Source organism: Mus caroli, chromosome 1 (genome assembly GCF_900094665.2).
Source record: "Mus caroli chromosome 1, CAROLI_EIJ_v1.1, whole genome shotgun sequence".
In the NCBI taxonomy this organism is placed as follows: Eukaryota; Metazoa; Chordata; class Mammalia; order Rodentia; family Muridae; genus Mus; species Mus caroli.
In genome coordinates, this window is record NC_034570.1 from 156,450,835 (window position 1) to 156,462,107 (window position 11,273).

At 46.9% G+C, this 11,273-nt stretch overlaps 1 pseudogene; it reads right to left on the reverse strand.

Moving 5' to 3' along the window:
- Positions 1–375: 375 nt before the first annotated feature.
- LOC110303833 lies at positions 376–916 on the reverse strand (annotated as a pseudogene).
- Positions 917–11,273: the final 10,357 nt, after the last annotated feature.

The following is an 11,273-nucleotide window of genomic DNA, read 5'->3' on the forward strand; positions in this document are numbered from 1 at the left end:
CAAACTTATATCGAAAGGACATTTGCTGAGGTCTAGCCTATCAAATAAGACTTATTATGACCGCTTCACCTGCTGGTTCATACTCAACCTTCAGGAGGCATTCAGGGCAGAGAACTCAAGAGAAGTTCAAGGCACAGACTCTGGAGATGAGCTAGGTTCTGCCCTGGCCCTGACGTTAACTGGTTTCTATGAGTAAAGTGTCCTCATACCTTCACCCCCAAAACGGCAGAACATGGCAGTGTCTGCTCCTTAGACTGTATGGGAAGACTAGATAGATCAATGGACACACGTGCATGCAGTAGTCCTTGTTCCACAACAAGACTTCATTCTACTAGAAGCCAATTGACCCTGAGCTTGGCACTGTGTTCCCTTTTTATTGTTTTTAGACAGCCAAAAAAAATTTTTTTTAATTGGGGGAATGGGTCTCTAGGGGCGGACCTGGGGCCCTCACTGCACAGTTCGCTCATTGGCACCGTCTCCAGAATCCTGTGGCTTCATCACATCTGGAAGCTCTGGAGGGCTGAGAAGGGCTCAACGCAGAGCTTCGAAGGTGTCATCTGCTCGGAAGGCCAGGCCCACTGTGGCTGGTGCCTGTGGCCATGCTGTCTGACTAGTGAAGCCACACTCGCCCAGAGTTTTTCCATCATCAAGCAGCTGGTCGTCCTTGTGAAGTCGCTGCTCCTCTGGAGGCCGCTTGAGGATGCCCTCAACGAGATGCGCTTCAGTTCCAACAGGGTGCTCTAGCTTCCTTAACGTCCTTAAAGATGGTGGTCTTGCGCGGGATCATGAGCAACACGTCCATCCAGGCGGATGCTTCCAGCTCAATTCCCTAGCGCGGCTGCGCTCCGCCCCACCCCGCCCCCTCTGTGTTACTTTTATCATCAGTGTTGTCCTACTCCAAGGTTTATACTCTCAACCTTACACTGTCAACTTAAGATACTGCACAGTGCAGCACTGATTAATCAGTAGCAGGGTGTTTCCTCCTCTGTGACATCACTACACTCTGGGTTTAATGTCTCCCATCCCCCACCCAGTAACTGTGTCAAGCTTGTGGGATAGGTTTGTGACTTAGCAAGTGTTTACCTAGTACATAGCATGTCCAAGGCCCCAGCTTCATTCCCTGGCACAACAAAACAAAACAAAGGCAACTGTGGGCTCGTGAGTCAGCTCGCCATCAGCCACCAGCTGCTTCCTGCCTGTAGGATGCAGCTTTTGTCTCCCACATACTCTCAGCATAAAACCCTGGTCCAAGCACACACAAACCGAACGCCCACAGTTGAATGTTTCAGTGAGTGAATTAATGAAAATTATCACTGAAACAGCATCTCAACCTTGCTTCTTACAAATAAAATATAATTTATCTCAAAGCATTACATTTACTGCGTGTATATGTAAGGGAGTGTGGGGGGGGGTACATACTCAGACCACGAGCAAGCTGCAATATGGATATAGAGGTAGGTCTCTCCTTCTAGCTTGTGTGAGTCCCAGAGATCAGACGAAGGTCGTGTGCCTTGGTGGCAAACACTTCTACCCACTGAGCTATCTAGCTGGCACCTATATCATTTTTCAGTGACGGCATCTTTAATGTGGCCCTCCCCAGAAAAAAAGTCTTCATTTTTTTAATCTACACTATTAATACTTCACATTTTTTAAAAAACGGTTTCTTCCAGGATCTTTTAGATTGATAGGAAAATAACTGAAAGCACTGTCGAGTTTCCCTACACCCGCCCAATTTCCCCTCTAGTTGACATTTTACATTTGCCACAATGAATGACCCAGTTCTAATACATTTTTATTAATAGAAGTCCACACTCTCCCCACGATCTCTTTGGGTTTCCTGTTTTCCCAGTGTAGCCTTTGCTACCCCAGGTTCCTGTTGAGCATGCTGTGTTTAGTTGCTACATCTCCTTGACTTCTCTTGGTTGTGGTGGTTTCTCTCTAAGATCTGAAAAAGTCCCAGTTTGGGGTGGGGTGGGGGGTTGTTCAGGTCAGTCTCCTCCATGACCCTAGCCAGCTGTCATTTCCCTGGAAGGGACTCTTGGATGCAGCTGAGGAAGGTTAAAGGGGGCACAGAATGGACTGATGGATAGGCTTGAATGAAATTCATTGCTCTTGGCCTTCTAATGAGGTGCATGGCCAATGGCCTTGGGAGGATGCAGCCTCGGAAATACAGCACAGTCTAACAATCTGGGAAACACAGCACAGTCTAAACCGTGACACACCAGGGCCGGGCCATCTGCTTGGGCAGATTTTGGTGGCTTCTCTCAGTAGTCTTGTTAGGCCTGAGCAAGCCAGGGGCAGTGACCTCTCTGCTTGCCATTCACTGACTTTGCGCTCCTCTGGAACCAAATGCTTGCAATCCAGTGGCGGTCGATCGATCGATCTCGTAGGCATACATCCAGGGGATCAAAACTCACACCCCATCATGCTCCCTGGCCACATCTCATCAGAGGACGGCCCACTGGCAGCGCAGGTACCCTTTCCATTTCCTCTTCCCTCTCTCCCCTCCTCCCTTCTCCTCTCCTCCCCCCTCCCCAGTTCCTTTTCTAACTCTTGAGCAGGAGAGGGAAGGGGAGGGGGTGGGTGGGAGTTTTAACTGTTACCTCTGGCCTAGTTCTTTCATCTCTTAAGCTAAATTCCAAAGGGGTAATTGCATTAGTCATCCCCAAATCCAGCCTTCTCAGAGAGCGCAGCCTGTGAGCTCCCCCTCTCTCTTTCTTTCAGAGGGTTTGGGGGGAGTGCAGTTTATAAACGCCCCACTTCTAAACCCCCAATCTGCACTTTCTGGAAGCTTTCCGGAGAGCAGCCATCCTAACGGACCCCAAGCTGCACAGACTTGGACACTATATAACCTTTCTTTTCCCCAGCCCCCCACCTCCTTCTACCTTGCAGCCAATTAAAGACAGACAGCACGCTGCCCCGCTGCTGAGGCTCTAACCGAAGGAGCAAGAGGAGTCTGGTGGGAGGGAGCTCCTGCTGAGAATGGGGCCCAGGCCCTGGGCTAGGCAGGATGGAATGTGCCGTGGGATTTAGGAAAGCTGTGGCTGGATATGAGACTCTGACAGCCAAAATGCACGCAGCACTGGTGATTAAAACTAACAGGAACACTTGCCAATTTCCCTACAAGTTTGTCCTTTCTCCAGAGTAGTTTTGACAGTGGACAGGACACGAGGCATTTTTCTATGGCCACTCACTTCGTCATCTTATGTGGCTCATACACCCAAGTAAATACTGAGATGTTTGAAGAAGTTACCATCCGCCTGTGAGGAATTTTTCTCCTTTTGCACGGAAACCCACAGCCCAATCCAGTCCATGATCTCCTTCTGATACTGTTTTGCTGGGCGCTTATAGATAGAAACCAGAACTTTCTTGTTATGCGTTTCTTTGCTATTTGGATAAAGTTGTTTTTTTTTTTTTTAAAGAAAAAAAAAAGACAACCACCCCTTTGTCATTTGTTACTCTTTCTGTGTTGATAGATCTTAAGAATGTATTTTCTGGACTGGTAGGATGTCTCAGTGGTTAGGGTTGAGGGTGCTTGTAGCCAAGCCTGAAAACCAGCAAGCTGGTCTTAGCCAGTGCTCTGTAATACGAAAGCAGAAAAAGAAGATTTTTTTAAGGTAGCCACATCAGGAAGAAAAACAAGGGAGTCCAGGAACCACCAAGTCCAAGACCTCCCTCTGAGATCCTGACAGAAGCACAGGACAGGAGATAGAGCATGAGTAAGCCTGGTCACCTGGTCAAGCTGTGGTCCCCCACTCTTGTCTCAGCTCCTCCAGTCTCCCTTGCAAGGTGGTCCAGGAAGATGCCGGGCTGAGATCTCTTCCTAGAAGACAAGTCTCTGCTGCTGCCACAGGACTTCATCCTTTCCTTTCTCCCAGCCTGGGGCTCTTGGAGACATGTCAAGACTCTGCAGTCCAACGGTCTGATACCTAAGGGCTGGGGCACACATGTCTCTTATTCCCATTCCTGCCTGTGCCATTGGAGAACCCATTTGTTCATTAACTCATCCACTCAAAACTTTCTATATGCCAGGCATTGTGTGAGATTCTTGGATATCCCAGAGAAAGTCCCAGGGCCAGGTATGTTGAGATTCCTTTGAGGGAAGGCAAACAAACAGACAGACACACAAACCAGGAAGTGTGGGATGTAATGGGGTCTAACAATTGCTGTAAAGATAAATAGAACAGGCTAAACAATTAGAGGACAAGAGAAGGCAGTGGCTTTTACACGGGTAGACAACCCTGTTGTGAGGTGACATTGGAGAGGAACTGAGGAAGTGAAGTCCCTGAGGAGAGACAGTTGCTACTGAAGGCAATGTGGGCAAAAAGGCCCTGTGCCCTAATCCTCATGACTCCAGAAAAGCAGTATTATTATTATCTCATCTTTAAAAAATATTATATCAATATTTTTGTATTTTATGTGACTGGAAGTCAGAGGAGTACTTTCAGAAGTCGTTCTCTCCTTTCACTGTATGGGTCCCGAGGGATCAAACTCAGGTCTTCAGGCTTGGTAGCAGTCACTCACCTTTGCCCACTGAGCCATCTTACTGGCCCTCTTATCCCACTTTAAAAACAAGATGGACAAACAAAACCCCAAACTTGCTGCATCTCCACTTCCTTCATATTCTCCCTTCCCATCTCAGCCATACCTTTTTCTTCACTCACTGGCCCCCTCCCCTTTATTTTTATCGACCAGTCTTTCTCCGCACAATCTTGGAGTAAGCCTGGTTGCCCAGAAAATGCTAAATTGAAACAAACCAAACCAAACCAAACCATGAAGTTAAAGGAGTAGACAAAGAAATGCGAGCGAGCAGTGTCCAGTATGGAGGAGCCGACCTGTGTGCTCAGGACCACCTGTGGAGCAAACCTCTGTCTTCAAGTCCTGAGTATCAGGGTCTGTCAGTGTCTGCTGCCAGGTCGGGAAGATGCAGTGGATGTGGGAGGCAGAAGGGCCTCTAGAAAGCGCATGTCTCTGTCAGCAGCACACTGAAAACTCACCAGGAATGCCAGAAAGATGAACTAGCTCACGAATTCAAATCAGAGCGTTTCGCTCTGCCACTTCCTTGACAGGAGAAACAGAAGGCGATTAGATTAGACGCAGCTTCAGGAAGCACGCTACACTTTATACAGCGAGGTAAAAGAGGTTCTGCGCAATTGTACTGCTTTTCTTTAATGTCATGCCAGGTCTCAAGGTCCTTACAGGAAAAACTCCTATGGGGGCGCGGGAGGTGGGGGGGCTGAGACGCAGCTCAGTAGTAGAGTACGTGCTCGGCGGGAACAGAGCCCTGGCTACGATCCCCACGGAAGAATAAAACAAGCAAGCAAGCAAACAAAAAAGTTTTTCACTCATAAGTACAAAGATCAGCATGGCTACACGCATTAAAACCTTCCGTGTCTTTAAAGGCACAGTTGGTAATGAAGGTAGGCAATGTCTCACGTGTTGTGTCTCCTCCATCCCCTTGTCGCCCCTCCCCCCCCCCCAGGTCCCCACTGATCTAGTGTTTACTCTGTCACACCGAGAGGAGCTAATTCTTGCTTGCATCTCTCAGTTATGTCCTCTGTGGAGCACTTCCTGGCTCCGTTTCTATTTGATGTCTTGCTTGAGTGTAAGTTGTCAATCAGTCACTCCATCAGCCTGTAGGCACTCGCTCCAGCCTTCGGTCCGGTCTTCCTTGGCATGGACTAGTCCCTGGGCTGTAAAATGAGTGGGTGATCGGGGTGACTGCGAAGAAGGGTTCGCACCCCTGTCTGGTGCTCACATGTGCCCTTCTGGTGCCCCTGCGGTGGCTTTTTATGAAGCAGATCTCCACCCCTATGACTGTTACCTCCTGGGTCTATCGCGATCTTCTGCCTTTGCCCTTCGTCTGATTTCGAGGAGGAGACTGCTGACTTTCACCTGTGCATTTCAGAACGGCAAACCAAACCCAGCTCTTGCGTTTACACAGACAGTAGCAGGCTGCTAACTCACAACACATGTGGAATCATGTTAGCGCTGGAGTGCTGCCCCGGATGTCTTGGGTATTTCTGTGTCAAAGAAAGGGAAAGAAGGAAGGGAAAAGGAGAGAAGACAGTGAAAGAATAAAGATTGTGTTAAAAGGAAACGCCAAGAAGGTGACTTTACTGTTCACTCCTTCACTAAGAAAATCTTCTAAGATACTGATTGAATCTTTGTTAGGACAGGAGCTGCCTGGATAGCAGGAGTGGCTTCAGCCCGCCCTGCATATGGAGTCAAGAACCCTGTGGGAGGTGGATATAGGATTGGCTCAAGTCGCATAACTAGAATATCTATCAGACCCCTGCCCGGTCACCATGGAGACCCCAGAGGAGAGGAGAAGAGGGAAAGACTTTCTGGCATCCCCCCCATGCCGCTCCCAAAGTCCTTTCATCTTAGCCAGAGCCGCAACTCTCTCTGCAGCTGCAGCCTGCACCCACAGAGGACTTCTGGCAGAGGTAAAAGGAGCAGCTGGCCTCTGGGGGCTTCGGCTGAGGGTGATGGATGCTGTGGAGAAGGAGGAGGTTGGCTCTGCCTCAAGGCTGCCAACCAGAGCTGCCATGAAGAAAATTATGAGGTGAATTAAACTTTAATTTGATTTTTATTTGGTTTCAGCAACCAATAAAGGGGTAGCAATTTCCCAAGCCCTGTCACCGGTTGGAGGAATGCTTTGAGAACATCTGGCTTATTAACAGCAGTAACAATAAAGGCCAACCCTGTCCTTGCAGAGGGGCTGCCTTCCAAGGCTCCTGGAGCACTTTGACTGATCATATCTGCTTCCCCCGCTCACAGCAGCCCCAGAGAAATCTTATTTCCTTGTAATTAAGCATAACTGCTAACCTCTCCCACAGCTGGCCCAGAATCGCCTGCTGGACTGACCTCCAGATGGACCACAGGAGCACACAGAAGGACAGAACAGCAGAGTGAGGTTGAGGTCAAGACACAGGGAAAGACAGACTAAGGCACAAGGTGGCTGTGTGCATTTGTTTTCTCGTCCCCTTATCCTCTGGAAACTTTGAACCAAGTTAGCAGAGTGCTGTGTTCTCCGGACTTAAGAAAGTGTATCTCTGTATGTGTGCACAGGGAAAAGGTTTTACAAAATATTTCTGGCTTGCATAGAATTCTGTTTTTCTGGAAAGCAGAAACGGTATAGAAATTTCTTGTTTTCCCCCAAATATCTTTTCTCCCTTCTTTCCTTCATTTTGCTAGAATGCTTATCTTATTTAGAAGTTAAAGACATAACTTATCCTAATTAATACAATTTCTAAATCAAGTATAGTTTAGGTACTAACAGTGATGCTGTTGTAAATGCCCAAAAATATGGTATATCCATACAGTGGAATATTATTTGGCTAGTAAAAGAAATAGCATGCTGGCACACATTGTACTGGGGCTGAACCTTGAACACATTATGCTAAATGAAAGAAGCTAGCCATAACTACAATATAGTATATGAGTCCACTTGTGTGAATGTCTAAAATAGAAAAATTCATAGAATCAGAGAATAGGTTAATAGTTGCCAGATTTAGGAGGTAGGGATTACTAATGGATATGAGGACTTTTTTTGAGGTGATAAGAATGTTCTAGAATTAGCTAGTGTTGATGGTTGTACAACCTTAGGAGTATTTAAAAAAAAACACTCAATGATACATTTCAAGTTATTTATCTATTTATTTTTTATTATATGTACACATTTGTGTCTGTGTATGTGTCATGTGGGTCCAGGTATCCCTAGGAGACCAGAAGATGTTAGATCCTCTGGAGCTGAAGTGATCGGGCTCTATAAACCAAACTTATGTCCTCCAGAAGAACAAGACACACTATCTTTTGTTGTTGTTGTTGTTGTTGTTGTTATTTTGTTTCTTTTGTTTTGTTTGAGACAGCATCTTTCTATTTTGTAGCTCTGTCTTAGAATTCCTTTGGAAGACCAGGTTGGCCTTGAACTCACAGAGATCCACCTGCCTCTGCCTCCCAAATGCTGGAATTAAAGTCGAGTGTCCATCACAATGTGTGCTCTAAACTCCTTAGTCACCTCTCCAGGTCCTGAACTGTACATTTTAAATAGATGCATTATATGTCAATAGAGCTGTAACCCTTCCATAATTCTGATAACTGGCGTGATTCAGGGATCTGTGGCACCCTCTCGCTTAAATTCCACCCTCTTTGCATGTAGCATAAGAGACCTCTGATTCCTCCGTTTACTGCAAGATGGGAAACAAGTCTTCAGCAGTGGGGTAATTTTTGAAAAATTACATTGGATGAGCAAAGTAAGCCATAGAGCAGGCAGGTAAGGTGGCCCAGTGACTGCAAGCTCTTAGCAATGAACCTGGCCACCTAGGTGTGATCCTTGGGTCCCATGGTGGAGGGAGAGAACTGTCTTGTGCAAGTTGTCCTCTAACTTGCATAAATGTAATAAAAATAAATTTAAATTTCATAAGAGGTAGAGCATGCCAGACTAGCACTGTTCCATTGTGCAAACTGGAAGCACACTTCCCTTCGGCTCAGAGCTATCTACGCACGGCGTGAGGGAGGGTCTACAAGTTCCCAGACATGAGGTGATATGGCCACCTGAGGCTGGGTAGAAGAGAAGATCAGGGATGAAGGGAGAGGGTCTTAAGAGTGTTGTTGATAATAAAAGTGTGCCATAGTTAAGGGGTTGATTGCCTTCTAAAGTTATTAAAATTTTTGCAGAGAGAAGGCCTGAGGGTGTAGCTCAGTAGAGGAGTATTTTTCTAGCATGCATAAGGTTCTGGGTTCAATCCTGAACTCTGTACTTTTAAAATTTGAAAATACCGCAGGAAAGATTTTTAGAAAACAGCTGAGAAGACAAGCCATCATAAGAGCAGAGATTGCCGAGTCCGTACAGAGCTTGCTGCACAGCCTGAGGACCTAAGTCCCATGTCTAGTACCCATGTACAAAGCTGGGCATGGTAGCCTGTGCCAGTAATGTCAGGGCAGTGGAGGTGGACGATCCCTGGGGCTTACTAGACAGCCAGCCTAGCAGTCACGGATGGAGTCCTGAGTCCTCAAAAAACATCGTCGTTCAGAAAACAGATGGCTAGCAGCCGAGGAGAAAACATATCCAAAGTTGTTTTCTAGCCTACCCTTGCATGTGCACACACAGGCATCTGCACATATACACATACACACCCACAGCCACTCACACCTGCACGCACACACATGCACCTGTACACACACACACACACACACACACACACACACACACACACACCTGTATATACATACACACTTCTACACACACAACCTATACACACAAAACCTGGGCCAGGTTTTGTTTGGTTGCAAAATATTCCTGATGAAGAAAGCCATGTGTTGATTTATGTGCTGGCTCAAAGCAGCACTTACCTTACTGCAAACAAGCACTTTGTTCTGCTCTGAGGATGTGCATTTGGGCTCCCTGCTGTTCCCTAGCCTTATACATACACACACATATACATACATACACACACATGCACCTGTACACAGAGAGAGAGAGAGAGAGATAAAAGTATTATAAAATATAAAATACAAGGGAATATATTTGTTTCTATTGCTTTTTTCTATTTTTAAATTATGTGTCTGAGTGTTTTATTTGCATGAATACATATATGTGCACTGTGTGTGAAAGAGACAGAGACAAAGACAGAAAGACAGTGAGACAGAGAGAGACAGAGAAAGAAAGAGATACAGACAGATAGTCAGACAGACAGTCAGTCAATCAGACAGACAGACACTGATGCCTACCAAGGCCAGAAGAGGGTACTGGATCCCTTGGAATTGGAGTTACAGGCAGTTGTGAGCTGCCCAGTGTGGGTTCTAGGAACTGAGCTTGGGTCCTTGGCAAGAGCAGCCAGTAATCTTTCTTAATCATTGAGCCACCTCTCTCCAGTCGCACTGTTGCTGTTTTAAAAGGTATATTCAACATTGCATTTGTTCCGGTCATTATATGTTTTTTAATACATGGCAGACTAACCTGGCACTTGGTGGTGGTGTATGCTGTGGAGGGGATGACGTCTCATTTGTAAAATAAATCCCTACACTAAACTCCGCACATTGTTCTTACCAGAGACCCAGGGAATACAGTTAAAAAGCTAAACAGAGCAGAGGTAGAATCATCATCTTTCCCACCACTCGCTCAGAATTTTTTTTTTTTTTTTCAGAATAATACCTCTTCGCAGGACAAGGACAGACCCAGGTTGGAACAAAGGAGTCAACCGAATTGCACAGGGTTGTTCCGACTCATAGCTGAAACAATAGTCGCAGAGGACAAAGCGCCAGAGAGAGAAAGCTTTTATAAATTTGAAAAGCTGGCTTTGAACATCAAACGCCAAAGCCCAAAGCCCACAGCCGGAAGGAAGCAGGACATAAACTTTATCCATAAGCCACAGAGTGGGTAGGAAGTCCGGACAAAGTGGGCTGCCTCGTGAGGCCGGTTTACTGCAGAGATAAGGAGCCTGCTCCCGAATGTAAATCAGCTTTATCACTGAGCAGTGCTCCCTTCTGCTGGCACAGGTTTTGTTTGGTTGCAAGGCCGTTCCTGATGAAGAAAGCCATGGGCTGATTTATGTGCTGGCTCGAAGCAGCACTTACCTTATTGCAAACAAGCACTTTGAGGAGCTCTGAAGGGTAGCATAGACTTGTGTTCTGACGAGGGAGGGGAGGAGAGAGAAAGGAAAACAGAAGAGTGAGCTACATGCAGCCGGCCCCCCTTTCTCTCAGGATGTGCAGTGCGGCTCACCACCGCCCCCATCCCCATCCTCTCACTGGATCACTTGCCTGAAGCTCAGTGGTTTGGGGACCCCGCTTGTAACAGTTTAGGAGGTGGGGTCTGACGGAAGGTCCCTGCACCTTTCAGGAAGTACTTCGAGGAGATGGGGAGACTCTTACAGAAAATGCCCTTACCCTCAAACCCCCAATCTGCCGTGTTCCAACATGGTCAGTGTAACTAGACTGAAAATCACCTGAGTTTCCTAACAGCCCCAGTTCCAGTTCTCTGGTGTGGATGAGATGAGAATAGTGTGACAGCTTAGGAGACCCCAGAGACCTTGGACCACCTGTCGTTTACAGGCCTTAGTAGTGCTGTGGGGACCCACCACAAAACAATGGGAGAGGGTCACTTGGGCTAGAGCTCACTTTGTAGACCAGGCTGGACTCTGCCTCCCCAGTGCTGGGATTAAAGGCTTATGCCACCATGCCCAGCCTAACACTGCAATTCTTACATGTATATTCCAGGTGGCTTCATTGGTGTTGTATGGTGTGTCATACACAATGCCATGCTGCAT